The 6,452-nt window shown below is 36.9% G+C and overlaps 1 long non-coding RNA gene across 1 annotated transcript; it reads right to left on the bottom strand.

Annotated features, from left to right (window-relative positions):
- Positions 1-1,825: 1,825 nt before the first annotated feature.
- LOC121882183 lies at positions 1,826-2,816 on the bottom strand. Its single transcript, XR_006092036.1, has 3 exons — positions 2,499-2,816; positions 2,097-2,372; positions 1,826-1,870 (listed from the first exon to the last, which is right to left on the bottom strand). It is a non-coding gene; the product is annotated as an uncharacterized LOC121882183 (long non-coding RNA).
- Positions 2,817-6,452: the final 3,636 nt, after the last annotated feature.

Raw genomic sequence — 6,452 nt, 5'->3', positions numbered from 1 at the left:
CAAACATCTGCCTCTCTTTATAGCTCAAACTGAATATCAGACTACAACAAGAAAACAACTACAAGACACAAATATATTGTAACAACACGGAGAACGCACAAGCTGGATTTATTAGAGGCAGAGCTGATGTTTCATGTTCATCACCAAAATGCGGTAAAAGCTGCCATGCTTTTATATTTTACTCCATCCAACAAACATCAAGGCTACAAAATTTTGCATCACTACTTTTGTTGACTGTTGTAAGGTATTAATATTTATATTATTGAAAAGTAACAATATTTAGTTTTTTGTGTGTTTTGAACTAGTTGGAGCATGTAGACATTGATCAAAAGAGGCCCCAGAATGGGCCCTTGAGGAACACCTCGTCGTTTCTGTGTCTGCTAGGACTTGTAGTTACCAGCTGACAGAACATATTCTCTATCTTACAAAAGGGACTTATTTACATCGATGTCTTTCAAACTTTTTGGTAACAGAAAAAAAAAGTGACTTCCCACTTTGGAACTCTATTCACCCCTCCTCCTTCAAATGAGGAAATTTGATGACATATATGTACATTATCTCAACTGTACCATTTCTCCGGGTCGTAATTACTAAGGCCGCTAGGTTACATACAATAATTTTTGGATGAATGATATTACAACATATTTTGTCATTTTTCTTGGGAGGACAGTCTGTTGATCAGTTGAGTCTGACAGAAGCAAAAGGTCCTCCAACGTTTTCATAGTTCACCAAACATTCATTTCCATCTTCATCTTTATGTAACTATGAAAAACAACACAAGACATTTTCAATTAAATTCAATTTATTTTACTTATATAGTGCCACATAACAAAAGTTATATCATGGCGCTTTTCACATAGAGCAGGTCAAGACCATACTCTTTAATTTAAGGAGACCCAACATTCCCCCATGAGCAAGCACTTGATGACAGCAGGAAGGATTTCCCAATATTAGGGAGATTTGAGATTCTGAGATAAATTTGAACAAAGAAAAGAACTTTGTTGCTGCAGCAACACAATGCACTGCTTATTCTTCTCTAAACAGAATCACAGTAAATAGTGAACTACCACAAACATAAACATCTGAATATTCAGTTTTTAAACTCACAGCATTGTCGTCCATCTGTGGTTTGTTCACTGAAAACACAAAAAAGAGTTTAGCTTCATCAGTAAAAATCTGTGTTCATCAAAACTTCTTGTTCATAAATGTTCTGTGAATGTTCTCACCTTTAATCCTAGTCCATATGTTGACTGACACAACAATTATTATGAGTGCAGTTAAACCCACAGACACGATGATGAACCTCAACTTAACTGCAAAGAAAATTAAAACATTAAAAACATTTTTCACTGTTCAAATTCTTGTAGTTAAAAGATGAGAAATACAGTATATACAGCACGTGTGCTTTTTATAACCTGAAAAATGTTGCATTTATCACTGCTTCATTATAATATTAGTACAATATAGTTCAATATCTGAACTGAACTGTAAACTTTGGTGCTAAGTGTATGTTGCTACAGATAGGAAGCACCAAAAATACAAATCTACACATGATATTTAGAAATATTTCTCTTCTATCTGTTTTGTACTTTAAACGTCAAAGGCGGAGAGACAGAAAGAGAGAGAACAGTGATCAACAACAAGGTTTGAGACATGTGTGTGAACACACTGACTGAGATTAACTGAATAAGAGAATATCTCCACCCATAGCCAAGACTCAGTCTGACATTCATACTTTAGACTTAGAGAGACATTCAAGTTGTTAAATCTCTACCTTGTTTTGTTTTAGGATCATTGGTTGTTGTTGTTGGTGTTGATGTAGTCAGTAATTTTGTTGTTTTTGTTGATTTTGTTGTTGTAGTGTCCTCACCTGGACATTAAAAAATGAACGAGACAGTCAGAGATGAATTGGTAGACAAAAGAACATTGTTTGGCTTGACTTATTTGCTTTTTCCACTTATTTCTGTTGGTAATGATGTTGTGGATTTTACATCTTCACCTGGACAAATTAAATCCCAACAAACTGTGATGAGAAAATACCCCAAAATAACCATCTACACAAGAAACAGAGAAACTAAATGAGGCAGTTTACTCACCTGAAGACTGAGGGCTGAAGGCAAACAGATGCACTTTTCCAGTGTAAAAATCTGTCACGTTACACTTGAATGACTCAGAATACTTTGACGTCTCAGCAAGATGGGAAGTTGTAAATGTCACAGTGGCAAAGCAAGAAGACTGTGACTCATTCATGTGCTGAATGTTCACATCCCAATCATTACCCTCATACACCCACTTCACTGTCTGGTCACACTCTCCACGTGTCAACACAGTGCAGTTTAACATCACCTTATCATTGTCCTTATGTTCAGTCACTGGTGAAGATGGAGATATTGTGAGAGAAAAACAACAAGAGTCAGATTAACTTCATCACTGTAATCATAATTATTGTAATTTTTCAGTATATTGTTCTAACAAAACATTATGATGTAAATACTCACTGGTAACAACAGACAGATCAACCCGATAGTCTTGACCTTGTTGTTGCCCTGATTTGTACTGTCTGCAGGTGTAAGCACCAACATCCTCAACTGTGACCTTCTTTATAACCAGAGAACCGTTCGCTGTAACACTCAGTCTGTCTGATTGATCTTTGACTTTTTCACCAATCTGTCCAAGTCTAATCAGCTCTACTGCTTTTCTTTTTGAAACAAAGATCCAGGAAGTACTGCCACATTTATCCTGAACAGTCACCACATTTTCACAAGGCAAAGTGGCATCATCTCCATCTCTGACAGTGTAGAGGGAAGTTTGTCCAGTTACTACTGTTGAGAAACTCAATTATTCGTCTCATCAAGACCTACAAATCATATGCTGACACCCCTGACCTAAATCCAACAGGAAGTCTGCAATCAGCTTTTCAAAATAAGACTTTGCCCCAATTTTGGCCCCCGAACAAACGCTATCTCCTCCGAGGGCGTTAATGGTATCGGCTTCAAACTTTAATAGATGACTTATGACACTATGCTGAAAAAAAGTTGTTAAAAACTTAAACGGTAATAACTCAAACGGTTTGGATTTAATAAGCCCTGAAAGTTGCAGTCCCACATCACCCTTACAATGTAAACCAATGGGGAGGTAATCTATGGGCATGAACTTTGTGTCAAACAGAGGCTTCTGACGTCTAAACTATAAGTCTGACCACTTTCAAACATGTATCAATGGATTCGCAACGAAATTTCCTACTAAAATATGATTTTTAATGTTAGATTTGGCCAAAGTCATGAGATTTATGAGGGTATTTCACAAGAAGCGTTCTCTAAAATCCTCTTCTCCAACTGCTCCTGGTGATGTCACTCCCTCAGTGCTGTGAAACATTCCGCAATACACACTCATTATAAAATCACAGGAGGAGCAAGAAAAGACTTTAAAACTCACACTCTAATATCTCAAAAACAATAAAAGATAGAAAACACATGTAAATTCAAGATTTGTAGGTCAAAGTCTCGTGACTCATTTAAAGTTCAAATGAAGTTTGTATCTAAAATTATGTGGAAGCAGTAAATGTTCAAAAAGGTGTGGGTTCGCTCACACTCTCCATTCAAATATGAGTATTTTTCTGTGTCCAGCTGCAGTTACTTATTGTCTCTACACACCTGACAGTACACATGTCAATCAAACTTTCAAAATAAAAGCACACCACACTTGTAAGAAATATCCCTCATTTTTAAAAAGCGTGATCTGATCCCGACGGGCCAGAGTGCGAGGTCCCGACCAACGCTGCTTGCAGCTTTAATTGTATCTGTATTTGTTGCGGCAGCAAAATTATTAGGGCCTGAACACTGAAGGTGCCATGGCACTATTGTATTTTGTGTGTTTGTTTGTTTCTTCTTTCTTTATTTATTATTACGGGATATCAGACCTAAATTTGACCTCCTAAACATGCTTAAAAACTCACCAAATTTGGCACGCACATCAGGTCTGGTGAAAAATTGGATAAAATGTAAAAACTAAAGCTGCAAGCAGCGATGAACAGTACTGTGGTGCAATTGAAGGGCTTCTGTCACAGGCATGCAGATGTCATTAGACCCGGGCTGTTTTCAGACCGTGCAAGAAGGCGATAAACATCACTTCCTTTGTCTACTATTTTTTCCTGCTGCTGGGGCTGCTTTGCTGAAATTTCGTAGGGGGCGCTATTCAGCCAATTTGCATCACTGATGGAATATTGTCATGTAGACGTGTTCAGGCCGGGAGACTTATCAAACATGTAAAGTTTGGTGCAGACTGGAGCATTTACAATAAAGTTACAACAACTTCCTCTGTCATGGCGAAATATCAAATCTCCACGGTGTGAGGATGAGAATTTTCTGCAGGGTGAGACATGTCTGTCTTGCTCACACCTATGTCATCAAAACGATGGAAGTTTTGGGCCATTCACTTGCATTTCAATTAGTAAATTGAAAACTCTTGATGAGTTTGTATGTAAAACAAATTAATTTCCTATTTTTAGAAGTCTATTTTTAGAAAAGTAAAGATTTTTAACCCACATGACCTGGTCAAAGTTTGATTGAAATGTGTACTGTCAGGTGTGTAGAGACAATAAGTAATTGCAGCTGAACACAGAAAAATACTCATACATTTGAATGGAGAGTGTGCACAAGCCGCTTGGTGCTCGGGCCCTAATAAAGGAAAAACTGCAGTACAGAGCTACAAATTTTAGTTTTGATGGTGTTTTTCTACAGCACTTTATCACTAAACTGTCACCCTCACTCCATTTTTTCCCTTCCCCTCATAGGTCATCCCCACTACTGAATTATACATATAAGACCTATAATTATTGTAAAATAAATGATAATAACACCAAACTTCATACAAAGTTTGTATATAATGTACTGTATGTATATAGGCCTTTCTGCTGTATCCTACAAAAATGAGCTGCATTCAACCCCCACACCAGTGGTGGCTGGTGACTCAAAAAGTTGGGGAGGACAGGAGAAAAACCAACATGGAATCTTACAACAAACTGCATCAAACTATATCATTGTCCCCCACCTGATGAAATTGGAGGGGTGGGGGACAATTTTATATGCCGATAAAAAAATGAGTGGTGTAAAGGCTGCTTCTTTTAAGACATTTAGCATATACATATTGTTTCTAAACAAAGAAGAGCTCATTTTAGCCATGGAGTGGTTCAGATGTGTGATTTTACCAACAAAGTGAAATTGAAATTTATAATATTGTTCTATTGTGACAACAGATTTATGTTCTCATCAAAAACAGACATCACATGATTTACATGTGTTTCCTATGTATTTTCTTAGTATGCAGAAATATATAAAGTACCAAAAAGCTTATAATGTGATACAGAAACAGATCAGTGCTGAATACTAGAAAGACTGAACACTAAAAACATTCACAGATCTAAAAGTGTAGGTTCACATCAGAAAGTATTACTGCATGTATCAAATACATGACTTACACACTCTTATCTATGTGCACGACATACAAAATATAATCTACAAAGCTGACATGTTAACACTAGGGGTGCAACAGATCACAAAACTCATGGTTCGGATCATATCACAGATTTGAGTCATGGATCGGATAGTTTTTAGAATTAGCAAAAAAAAAGGGGGAGACAAATAAAACTTTGTTTTCCATTTATTCTGGAACACACTTACAGCAAGAAACAGCAAGGAACTTTTGCCCATGATCTTAAATGAAAACAACATTTAAGATGTCCAATGTTTACATAAAATAAAATAAAATATAGGGCTTAAAATATTAGGCTAAATGCTCAATTATTGCAATATGACGCATGATACCTTCCTCTTTTAAACACAGTAGTGAATAAAACAGCCTTTGTCCACATCATCAAAACTTGATGATAACTTAGAAACATGAACACACGTGTTGTCCTTCAGCTTGTTGAACAAGCCACCAAACAAACATTCACCGCTAATGTCAGTAAGCAGCTAGATGCTAATTAGCTGCTCAGCTGCAGCACATCAAACAGTGTGTAAACATACCTTCAGATATCACTTCGGACCCGTTAGATGCTGGTTTGATCATTATCCTTCAAAATCCCTGTTAGCAAGACGCTGTCTGCCCATGACTTGTACTTACAGCAGTTTGTTTACTTTGTCTTAAATGAGACATTAAATTTTGCAGTTCATATACCTGCTGAACCGTGGGGCGGCGATCTGTACAGATCATGGAACAACTACAATCAGTTACACCACTAGTTAACACTTGTTATTCTAGTCACTTTAAGCGTATTACTCAATAAACAGCTTAGCTTAAATATGAACTAAAGAAAGTGTCAGAAGCAAGCAGCCAGACCTCCTGCACACTAATCATACAACAGGTGACTGAACACCCACTCAATTAAAAATGAGATCAATTCCACATGAATGTGTGAGTCCAGACATCTCACTGTAACTTCAACAAGGAAA

The sequence above is a fragment of the Thunnus maccoyii genome, chromosome 17, assembly GCF_910596095.1.
Source record: "Thunnus maccoyii chromosome 17, fThuMac1.1, whole genome shotgun sequence".
Lineage (NCBI taxonomy): Eukaryota > Metazoa > Chordata > Actinopteri > Scombriformes > Scombridae > Thunnus > Thunnus maccoyii.
The sequence above is the reverse complement of the archived record's forward strand: the minus strand, read 5'-3'. Positions and strand labels throughout refer to the sequence as shown.